The sequence below is a fragment of the Rhinopithecus roxellana genome, chromosome 4, assembly GCF_007565055.1.
Source record: "Rhinopithecus roxellana isolate Shanxi Qingling chromosome 4, ASM756505v1, whole genome shotgun sequence".
NCBI classification, from domain to species: Eukaryota; Metazoa; Chordata; class Mammalia; order Primates; family Cercopithecidae; genus Rhinopithecus; species Rhinopithecus roxellana.
Window position 1 is genome coordinate 163,459,530 of NC_044552.1, and position 12,296 is coordinate 163,471,825.

Genomic DNA, 12,296 nt, shown 5'->3' on the forward strand with positions numbered 1-12,296 from the left:
TTTGTATGTCCATATGACTTTTTTTTTTTTTGAGACAGAGTCTCACACTGTCACCCAGGCTGGACTGCAGTGGCTTGATCTCGGCTCACTGCAAGCACTGCCTCCCGGGTTCACGCCATTCTCCTGTCTCAGCCTCCCCAGTAGCTGGGACTACAGGTGCCCGCCACCACACCTGGCTAATTTTTTGTATTTCCAAATGACATTTTAAAAATACAGCTTGAAAAACAAGTTGCAGGAGACAAAAAGCACTATTTTCCAACAGTCAAAAGTCACAATGAAAATAATTTAGTAGGTAGTATTATCTCAATATAGATAAAATCTATTAGTAGGAACTAAGGGAACACTGTGAATCTCATGATAAAATGCATAAACCTAAGTTCCTGAAATAAGTATTTTTTCTATGTGATGTACTATTTAAAAAGTAAGTGCTGCTAGGTAAGCTCATTCTCAGTTTGCTAAAATGTTAGCTTAGGCTGTCTTTATGCTGTAATTATTTATATAGTCTGCATGTCAGTTCTTGGTGTGGGCAATGGTCTACCAAAGGTCAAATTAAAGGTAGTAGCTCATGCACTGATACTGGTATTTGACGGAACTAAAAATTAATGGTTGTCAGAACACTTCCTGACATTGGCTCCAAGCAACTAAAATCTTTATTCTAAATCAGTGAAATGTGGATCCTGATTAATTGATTACTAGGGACATGGGATTCAGAGTTTCAGTGAAATATGGGTGCCTCCAGCCTCTGAGTAAAAGCTTCTTTGCAGCCATTGATAACTTCACAACTGAAAAGATGGAAATGAATAAATGGGAATTCATTCATTCATTCAATGGACATTATGTGCCAGGTTGTGTGCTAGGCACTGAGACACAAAAATGAACAAGACAAAGTCTCCATCTGAAATAACTTAGAGCTGGAGGAGAAGACTGACATGAAAACAGGTTATAATACAACAAAAAGTTGTAAAGATAACTTCAGGTTCCTGCAGCTAGACAAAATACTTGATGTCGTTTCTGAAGGTAATGTGGGAGATATCCTGCATGGGAATGGAAATCAGGAAATCAAGGGGGAAAAAATATTTTGAGCAGATCGCACAGCATGAATGAAAGATGCCTTGCCAAACTAACCTCTCCTCTTTATTGTACATACAGTGTTTTATTTGAGTTATCAGATTATGTGTCATCTCTTTCTCTAAACTGCAGGCCCCTCTAGACAAGGCACTACTTTGTCTATATTTTTATGGTAGTTAATGTAGTGCCTAGCACACAGTGCATTCTCAATAAACATTTGCTAAACTGCACTGAGAAGTAAGAAGCCAAGAGTTTACTAGCATTTAAAAAGAAAAAAATAGAAGTTGATTCAATAAAATATTTCAACCAATGTGCTCAACGCATACCAGGTTATATTTATGCTATGATATTGATCAGCCCTGCCCTCTGCACCCTAGAGTAAGCCCAAAGCCTAGGCTGCCCCACCTACCTGGACCAGCTTTTTCTGTGTGTTCCAGCTTGCTAAATAAACTTGACCGTTTTCTAGGTGAGTCATGACATGAACACGTTTGGAAAGCACTAAACTATTTATGGTAATTTCCACTGAGTTGTATTACTTTTCCTTGGGGCAGAGAACACACAGAGTAGCCCACAGATGGAACAGAAAGAGAAGATACAGAAGGAACAGGGGGTTAGAGACAGACTGGCCAACAGATGGAGACACCATTCCCAGACTAATTCCTATAGATTGGAATAAATTTTGTGGACTATACTGAAGTGAATGAGCTTTTACAAGAATGGCCACTGTAGCAGATGACACTGGTATCCTGTTTCACATCCCCTTAGCCCACTTTTGATTTCAACCACAGCTTATACATACTCATTTTCATGTAAGTACAGACTTATGGCACACTAGCAATGACCCACCTCAACAGAGCTCTGCAAGATCTTTCTCCTTTGTGCCCAGTGGCCTTCCCTGAGGCCATAGGAGCCCAAGTGCAAGCATGGCCTGAACAAGTGGATAACCCTCAATCATGACAACAGGAGCCAGAGGGTAAACACTCAGCCTCTCCTCCTTCCAGTGGACAATTTCAGGAAGGATCCTCTGTGCTTCATGGGACATGCCAGCAGAATTGAACCATTGATGCCTACAACAGTGATCTTGATGTTGCTTTTTGGTATTGTTACTGGCTCACTCTCCATTACTTTACTCTTTATTCCTGGGATCATCTCCTAATATACCACCTGCAGCTAAGTCCTTGTCACAGGCTCTCCTTTTAGGGCAACCCATCCATGAGAAAGAGGCAGTAAAGTAACTTTTGAGAAATTATAAATTTTCTGCAAATAGTAATAAAAAAACAGACATGAGAACTCAATACCTCAGTGCACAATGGTGTAGGACAAGAACTATAAAACAAGCTAACCCTGGAAGAAGAGAAAGCCAGACCTAAGAGCATTCTCTTACCACAAAAACCTTTCCTCTGATTTCTTAAGGGCAAGGAAGTTGAAAACAAATGTCACAATCTCACCAAATAACATTTCTATTTTGTTGCACATGTACACACATATAATTGTTCACTACAGAGTATGTGATACATGCTATGTCACTTGCAGCTAAAATATTTAGTACCTTCTTAACATCCCCGGTTCAAGGTTTCTTCTTATGTATTATCGTAGTTCAATTTCTCAAGTCTAGCTAATATTGCAGATGTGATTCTGGTGCTCAGAGCAAGCAAAGCCAGGGACTATGTCTGACAAATTCTGTAATAATTTATGAATGAATGACTGATTGGTCTTTTAATATGATTAGCTCTCCTTGGATGCTTTCAGTCAGTTAAGTCATGAAAGTAAACACTTTCTGAGTTAACTGACTGAAAGGTGCCCAAGAGGTCTGAAGACGAAGAAGTTATGCACTTAAGACTGAGCCATGGGGAGCCCCACATTGACTGGATCACAGTTTATAAGGGATTCCTGAAATATGTTCATATTTGGAATACCCTTAAAGAATGAAAAATTTAACTCACCTAGTTTTTGTGAAAAATTGGAATCGATACTTGAGGCAAAAGAGGAAAGGACAGACATGAGTGTAAGAACCATTCCAGTCTTCTTACATATTATTTATACTGCTATTACCATCAAAATGCTGACCACACTCCAAAACTATCTCACACATTTCCAATAATCCCTCAGAGACACCAATCCCTAGACAGGAAAGCTTGGCTTAAATGCTTCCATTATATCTTTGCTTGTAGATTTTGCCCATGCTGCATAACATTAAGATATTGACTGAGATATCTTTGCTTCAAATTTCCTCCCACTCAGAAAGCAGCAATAGTTTTCTGAGCCCAGCCCTTAAAGGAAGATCTTCTAGAGCAGAAAAGAGAGACAATTCTTGGTTTTGTTTCCAAAAATGAACTCTAGACTCTAATAGTAAAGAAATAGTCTTGAATGCTGTATTAGTTTGCTAGGGCTGCCATAACAAAATGCCACAGATTGGGTAGCTTGAACAAAGGACATGTATTTCTTACAGTTGTGGAGGCTGGAAGTCCAAGACCAAGGTATCAGCAGGCTTGGTTTCTTCTGAGGCCTTTTTTGTCTTGTAGATGGCTGCCTTCTCGCTGTGTCCTCACATACTCTTTGATTGTGTATCCCTGCTATATGTTTACATGTCTAATTTTCTCTTCTTATAAGGACAACAGACAGATTGAATCTGGGCCCACCTTAAAGCCTCATGTTAACTTAATCACCTCTTCAAAGGCCGTATCACCAAGTATAATTACGTTCTGAAATATTGAGGGTTAGAGCTTTAAAATATGACTTTTGGATGGACATTTTTCAGCCTATAACAAACCCCAAGGCACATCTGATTTTCCCTCTCAAGGAAAAAAATACTAATTACAAAAAGGTTTTCAAGAAGTTTGTTTCAAAAGAATATAGAGTCTCTGTCTCACAATGCCAGATTTAGCAAATAAAAATACAGAATATCAATTTAAATTTGAATTTCAGATAAATTTGAATTTCAGATAAACAAATAATGTTTTAGTATTAGGAAGTTCCACAATATTTTGGGCATTGAAATTTAATTGGGCATTTTGTATTTTGTCTGTGAATGTTAGTCTCAGATAAACAGGATGAAGAGCATGATAATGAGCCTTGTCACCGGTCCTACATTCTGTCCCACTGCAAGGTTAAATCCCTTCCATGGGAAACAACAGCACCCCCAACATGAGCGTGGGGATCCCAAAGCAGAGAAAACTAGGTCCTGATTCGCATTTGGAATTCTGAGAGAAAACAGTTTTGCAGAGTGTCCTGTGATGATATGGGACAGTGATTAGAATAGGAACAGTAGGTCACATCTAGAGACAGAGTCTGAGGTAGTGACCTCACCTTCCCGCATCATAGTACATACATCTTCTTTTTCTGTGGTTCCAAACCCAAAGGTTTCCTGTGATTGCAAGATAAGTATAGAGGTTGGCTGAGTGTGGAAAGGCAGGTCTGAAATTGTCTCATGGTTTGAGTCAAAACTAAACATGTTTTGGACAACACTGTAACTGAAGCATTTTAGAATTTAGGCAGCAGTGTGGTTAATGACAATGAGTCCAGAGGCAACCCAAAATCACCAGCGATGGTCTAGTCCAGGAAAAGCCATGTATATGGATTCCATTAACCAAGGATCAGAATCCTCTCTCCAGACCTCTCAACAGTGTGTTAGCCCTTCTGCAATTTAGAAGCCCCACACCCCCAAAAGAACAGTCAAAGTCAAAGAGAGGTATTATAAAGTGACAGTCAAAGAGACATTAAGTTTAACCTGGAACTAGCTGAGCTTATCTTGAGTTTATCCATATTGTATTTCCATCTCGGCTGCTGGCAAATCAATACTCCCTATCAAATATCATTAAAGTTGATTATTTGAACCTTAAAGCAAAACTTAACATTTAATTAAATTTCAATTCATTGCTCTACCATTTGAGATTTTTTTTAAATTGTAATCCTGCCACTTAATATTTATCCAAGAGGAACTCATTTCATATTTTAAACTTTTTTTTAAATCTAGATACAACTTTATAAGAAGTTTCCTACAAAAGTGAGAGGTGAAGCCAGCTGGACTTCCTGGGTCAAGTGGGGACTTGGAGATTTTTTGTGTATAGCTAAAGGATTGTAAATGTACCAATCAGTACTCTGTGTCTAACTAAAGGATTGTAAATGCACCTATCAGCACTCTGTAAAAACACACCAATCAGCACTCTGCATCTAGCTAAAGGATTGCAAATGCACCAATCAGCACTCTGTAAAAATGCACCAATCAGCGCTCTGTGTCTAGCTAAAGGATTGTAAATGCACTAATCAGCACTCTGTAAAATGGACCAATCAGCGCTCTGTAAAATCGACCAATCAGCAGGATATGGGCAAGGACAAATAAAGGAATAAAAGCTGGCCACCCTAGCCAGCAGTGGCAACCCACTTGGGTTCCCTTCCATGGTGTGGAAGCTTTGTTCTTTCACTCTTCACAATAAATCTTGCTTCTGCTCAATCTTTGGGTCTGTGCCACCTTTAAGAGCTGTTACACCACGAAGGTCTGTGGCTTCATTCTTGAAGTCAGTGAGACCAAGAACCCACTGGAAGGAATCAACTCCAGACACATTTTGGCAACCACAAAGGGACTATCGCCTGTCGCCAAGCAGTGAGTACCATTGGATCCCTTTCATTTGCTATTCTGTCCTATTTTTCCTTAGAATTCAGGGGCTAAACACTAGGTAATTGTTGGCCAGTTAAAAGAGACTAGCGTGGCTGTCAAACTAAAGACACAGGTGTCAGGCTTTCTGGGAAAGGGCTCTCTAGCAAACCCCAACTCTTTGGAGTTGGGAGTGTTGGTTTGCCTGGAACCAGCTTCCACTTTTCCTGTACTTCTGGGCTGAGCCAAGCGTCGACAGAGAGGAAAGCCATTCAGCTCCAGGGTCCGGACAAAAAGTTGGTTGACCCTGTAGCCATGTGCGAAACTCTCAAAGTCACATCACCCAAGTGAGACTCACCCATCTATCCTATCTATCCTGACCCTCCCCTCCTGGGTCCTAATGCTCGTCAGACAAACTTTCTCTCACCTCTTGCCTCTCTTCTCTGAGGCTAGTCCCACTTCTAAAAACCACTCCCTGTCTCTGGTGCTTTTCTAGCTTCTACCAGCAAAATGATTTCTAGTATAAACTTCAGGACTCTGTTACCTTCTTTAGGCACCTGGGCTTACGAATCAGAGACATACTTTTTGCCCAAAGCCCTGTCGGCAGGGGGCAGGGGGGCAGGACTATCTGGAATTTTAGGATCCCTCCTCATACTAGAAGGCCCAATAAAAGCTATTCCTGAAGCTAGGATATGCGGAGCCTCAGAAATGATATCCTTCCTATCCAAATGATGAGAAGTGAGAACAAAAGGCATCACTCTTCCAACTGTGGAGATCCCTTCCCTCCCTCAGGGTATGGCCCTCCACTTCATTTTGGGGGCATAATATCTTTATAGGACAGTGGTAAGGTCCCAATACTAACAGGAGAATGCTTAGGACTCTAACAGGTTTTTGAGAATGTGTTGGTAAGGGCCACTAAATCTGATTTTTCTCGGTCCTCTTTGTGGTCTATGAGGACAGACAAGGGTGCAGGTTTTCGAGAATGCATTGGTAAGGGCCACTAAATCTGACCTTCCTCGATCCTCCTTGTGGTGCAGGAGGAAAACTAGTGTTTCTGCTGCTGCGTCGGTGAGTGCAACTATTCCAATCAGCAGGGTCCAAGGACCACTGCAGGTTCTTGAGCAAGAGGGGTTTCTGCTGCTGCGTTGGTGAGCACAACTATTCTGAATCAGCAGGGTCTGGGGACCATTGCGGGTTCTTTGGCAGTGGGTGGGGGGGACAAACAAACCAAAACTGTGGGTGGTTTTTTCTTTCAGACGGGAAACTCTCAGGCATCAACAGGCTCATCCTTGAAATGCATCCTAAGCCATTGGGACCAATTTGACCCACAAACCCTGAAAAAGAGGTGGCTCATTTTTTTCTGCACTATGGCCTGGCCCTAATATTCTCTCTCTGATGGGGAAAAATGGCCACCTGAGGGAGGTATAAATTACAATACTATCCTGCAGCTTGACCTTTTCTGTAATAGGGAAGGCAAATGGAGTGAAATACCTTATGTCCAAGTTTTCTTTTCATTGAAGGTGAATCCACAACTATGCAAAGCTTGCAATTTACATCCCACAGGAGGACCTCTCAGTTTACCCCCATATCCTAGCCTCCCTATAGCTCCCCTTCCTGTTAATGATAAGCCTCCTCTAATCTCCCCTGCCCAGAAGGAAACAAGCAAAGAAATCTCCAAGGGACCACAAAACTGCCCAGGCTATCGGTTATGTCCCCTTCAAGCTGTAGGGGGAGGGGAATTTGGCCCAACCTGGGCACATGTCCCTTTCTCCTTCTCTGATTTAAAGCAGATCAAGGTAGACGTGGGGAAGTTTTCAGATGATCCTGATAGGTACACAGATGTTCTACAGGGTCTAGGGCAAACCTTTGATCTCACTTGGAGAGATGTCATGCTATTGTTAAATCAAATGCTGGCCTTTAGTGAAAATAATGCGGCTTTAGCTGCAGCCTGAGAGTTTGGAAATACCTTGTATCTTAGTCAAGTAAATGATAGAATGACAGCCGAAAAAAGGGACAAATTCCCTACCAGTCAGCAAACCGTCTCCAGGATAGATCCCCACTGGGACCTTGACTCAGATCATGGGGACTGGAGTTGCAAACATCTGTTGACCTGTGTTCTAGAAGGACTAAGGAGAATTAGGAAAAAGGAATTATTCAATGATGTCCACCATAACTCAGGGAAAGGAAAAAAATCCTTCTGCCTTTCTCAAGCGGCTACGGGAGGCCTTAAGAAAATATACTACCCTGTCACCTGACCCACTTGAGGTTCAATTGATCCTAAAAAATAAGTGTATTACCCAATCAGCCACAGATATCAATAGAAAGTTCCAAAAGTGAGCCCTGGGCTCTGAACAAAATGGAGGCATTATTAAACCTGGCAACCTCAGTGTTCTATAATAGGGACCAAGAGGAACAGGCTGAAAAGGAAAAGTGAGATAAGAGAAAGGCTGCAGCCTTAGTCATGGCCCTCAGACAAACAAACCTTGGTGGTTCTGAGAGGACAGAAAATGGAGCAGGCCATCACCCAGTAGGGCTTGTTACCAGTGTGGTTTGCAAGTACACCTTAAAAATATTGTCCAACAAGAAACAAGCTGCCCCCTTGCCCATGTCCACTATGCCGAGGCAATCACTGGAAGGCACACAGCCCCAGAGGACAAAGGTTCTCTGGGCCAGAATCCCCCAACAAGATGATCCAACAACAGGACTGAGGGTGCCCGGAGCAAGCACCAGCTCATGTCATCACCCTCACTGAGCCCCGGGTACATTTAACCATTAAGGGCCATGAAATTGACTTCCTCCTGGATACTGATGTGGCTTTCTCAGCGTTAATCTCCTGTAAGGTCTGTTACCAGTTGAGGAATCCTGGGATGGCCTGTAACCAGGTATTTCTCCCACCTCCTCAGTTGTAATTGGGAGACTTTGCTACAGATAGTAAGTATGCTTATCTAATCCTACGTGCTCATACTGCAATATGGAAAAAAGGGAGTTCCTAACCTTTGGGGAAACTCCCATTACATATCACAAGGAAACCACAGAGTTATTGCACGCAGTGCAAAAATCTAAAGAGGTGGCAGTCTTACACTGCCGAAGCCATCAAAAGGGGAAGGAAAGGGGAGAACAGCAGCATAAGCAGCTGGCAGAGGCAGGGAAAGACCAGAAGAAAGGAAAGAGAGAAAGAGACAGAAAGTCAGAGAGAGAGAATAAGAGAGAGGAAGAGACAGAGACAAAGAGGGAGTCAGAGAGACAGAGAGAGACAGAAAGTCAAAGAGAGAGAGGAAGAGACAAAGAGGGAATAAGAAAGAGAGAAAGAGAGAGACAAAGAAGAAGTCAAAGAGAAAGAAAGAGAGATGGAAGTAGTAAAGAAAAAACAGTGTACCCCATTCCTTTAAAAGTCAGGGTAAATTTAAAACCTATAATTGATAATTGAAGTTCTTCTCTGTAACCCTATAACACTCCAATACCACCTTGCTGTCAGTGTAAACAAGGTCATAGCCCGAAAATACTGAGGCCACTGACAACCCATAGTCTTCCTATCAAAAATCCTTAACCCAGCAGGTTTCCTAACAGGGGATCTAAATCTTAATTAATTATCATACAAAGGTCCCACCAGACCTAGGAGGAACTCCCTTCAGGACAGGATGATAGATGGTTCCTACTAGGCAAGTAAGGGACAAAGACACAATGGGTATTCAGTAAGTGATAAGGAACTCTTCTAGAAGCAGAGTTAGGAAAATTGCCCAATAATTGGTCTGCTCAAACTTGCAAGTTGTTTGCACACAGCCAAACCTTAAAGTACTTACAGAATCAGGAAGGAGCCATCTATACCAATTCTAAGTTAATATGGACTGAAAAAGGTTTTATTACTAGCAAAGAAAAATTAAAATCCCAAACTCGCAAGGTTTTCAACAAAAGTAAAGTATGCTAAAAGTTAACAGTGTAACATGTATTATCCTAACTTCTAATCTTACAGAAATCAGACCCTATCAGTGCCCCTCAAAGCTCAAGCCCATTAGCGCAGGGCCATACAACTAATACCCCTACTTATAGGGTTAGAAATGGACACTGCTACAGGAAGTGGAATAGCAGGTTTATCTACTTCATGATCCTACTACCACACACTCTCAAAGGATCTCTCAGACAGTTTGCAAGAAATAACAAAATATATCCAGTAAGGATAGTAACTACAATCCCAAATAGCCTCTTTGGCAGCAGAGACTCTCCAAAACCGCCAAGGCCTAGACCTCCTCACTACTGAGAAAGGAGGACTTTCCAGCTTCTTAGGGGAAGAGTGTTGTTTTTACACTAACCAGTCAGGGATAATACGAGATGCCGCCCAGAATTTACAGGAAAAGGCTTCTGAAATCAGACAACGCCTTTCAAACTCTTATACCAACCTCTGGAATTAGGTGACATGACTTCTCCCCTTTCTAGGTGCCGTGACAGCCATCTTGGTATTACTCGCCTCCGGGCCCTTTATTTTTAACCTCCTTGTCAAATTTGTTTCCTCTAGGATCAAGGCCATCAAGCTACAGATGGTCTTACAAATGGAACCCCAAATGAGCTCAACTAACAACTTCTACTGAGGACCCCTATACCAACCTGCTAGTCCTTTGACTGGCCTAAAAAGTTCCCCTCTGGAGGACACTACAACTGCAGGGCCCCTTCTTCGCCCCTATCCAGCAGGAAGTAGCTAGAACAGTCATCGTCCAATTCCCAACAGCAGTTGGAGTGTCCTGTTTAGAGGGGAGATTGAGAGGTGAAGCCAGCTGGACTTCCTGGGTCAAGTGGGGACTTGGAGATTTTTTTTGTGTCTAGCTAAAGGATTGCAAATGTACCAATCAGCACTCTGTGTCTAACTAAAGGATTGTAAATCCACCAATCAGTCCTCTGTAAAAACACACCAATCAGTTCTCTGTGTCTAGCTAAAGGATTGTAAATGCACCAATCAGCACTCTGTGTCTAGCTAAAGGCTTATAAATGCACCAATGCGCACTCTGTAAAAACGCACCAATCAGCACTCTGTGTCTAGCTAAGGGATTGTAAATACAACAATCAGCACTCTATAAAATGGACCAATCAGCACTCTGTAAAATGGACCAATCAGCACTCTATAAAATGGACCAATCAGCACTCTGTAAAATGGACCAATCAGCAGGACACATGCGGGGACAAATAAAGCAATAAAAGCTGGCCAACCCAGCCAGCAGCAGCAACCCACTTGGGTGCCATTCCATGCTGTGGAAGCTTTGTTCTTTCACTCTTCACAATAAATCTTGCTTCTGCTCACTCTTTGGGTCAGTGCCACCTTTAAGAGCTGTAACACTTAACCGCGAAGGTCCGTGGCTTCATTCTTGAAGTCAGTGAGACCAAGAACCCACTGGAAAGGACCAACTCCGGACATAAAAGGACTTTGTCCCATTACATCCTCCCTCTCTATCATCAAAAAATAAATTCACACACACACAAAACACAGTGAAATTTCTAAGTAGGCTTCTTTTTCTTGTGGTAAGAGCAGAGTAGGAAATCAAGAGAGTAGAAAATGAAGTATGTTTTATTAAGAAATGTAAAGATTTTAAGATTACTAAAAAAATGAAAAATATTCCTTATGCAGAACTACTGCCATCTAAAGGCCTCAGCACAATATTACAAACAAGTATTTGGTTCTATGTAGCTAAATGGCTTAATATTTAAGTGCCATAGAGTTTTATTTTTAGAAATTTATATTTTTCCTATTTTTTTCCAATTTAGTAAATGAACTTTTTTCTTACCCCTTAAAGAAACTATATGTGCCACAGAAGATATGTAGATTGGCTTAGGTTATACAAAAAGTTGAACATACAATATTTAATTAGAAATATTTAGAAAAGCATATTTTAAACCAATGAAAAAAGAAACAGGCCATTTCCCTCCTTCCCCAAAATGTTTGGCAAATCACATTTACAATATAGATGTTAAAATACAGTATTATAAATTCACAAAAGATCAGTTAGTGAGATATTAGGGAGTCTAAAGCTTAAGCTAGCTAATTACAAGTCACACCTAAGGTTAAAACTGCTAAATTATAGTACCACCTCAATTAAAAGCAGGTTCATTGTAATAACGAAATTCAATTCTAGAAAATCAGTTGTAACATAACTTCCTATTTCTGAATATTTCTTAATTATTACATGACTTACAAGTATAAGAAAAAACAGTACATGAAATACTGAAAACAAAAAAAAACTAAAACTTCTAAAACTTCACAGCATGGTATTAATGTTACACATAAGCAAAAGCACCCAACTTTAAGAAGTCAACAAATAACATAAACCCAAGTTCATGTCCTTTACAGATCTTTCAAATGGCAAATATTTCCTACATTTATCACAACACTGATTCAACTATCCTTATTAACTGCCTTAGTTGGCTCAGCCTGCCTTAACAGAATACTACACAATGGGTGGTTTAGACAACAAAAAATTATTCTCACAGTTCTGGAGGCTGAAAGTCCAAGATCAAGGTGCTGTGAGGGTTGGCTTCTGGTGAAGCCACTCTCCTTGGCTTCAGACAGTTTTTTTTTAGACAGGTTCTCATTCTGTCACCCAGGCTGGAGTGCGAAGGCCTGATCCCAGCCCACTGCAACCTCCTCCTCCCAGGT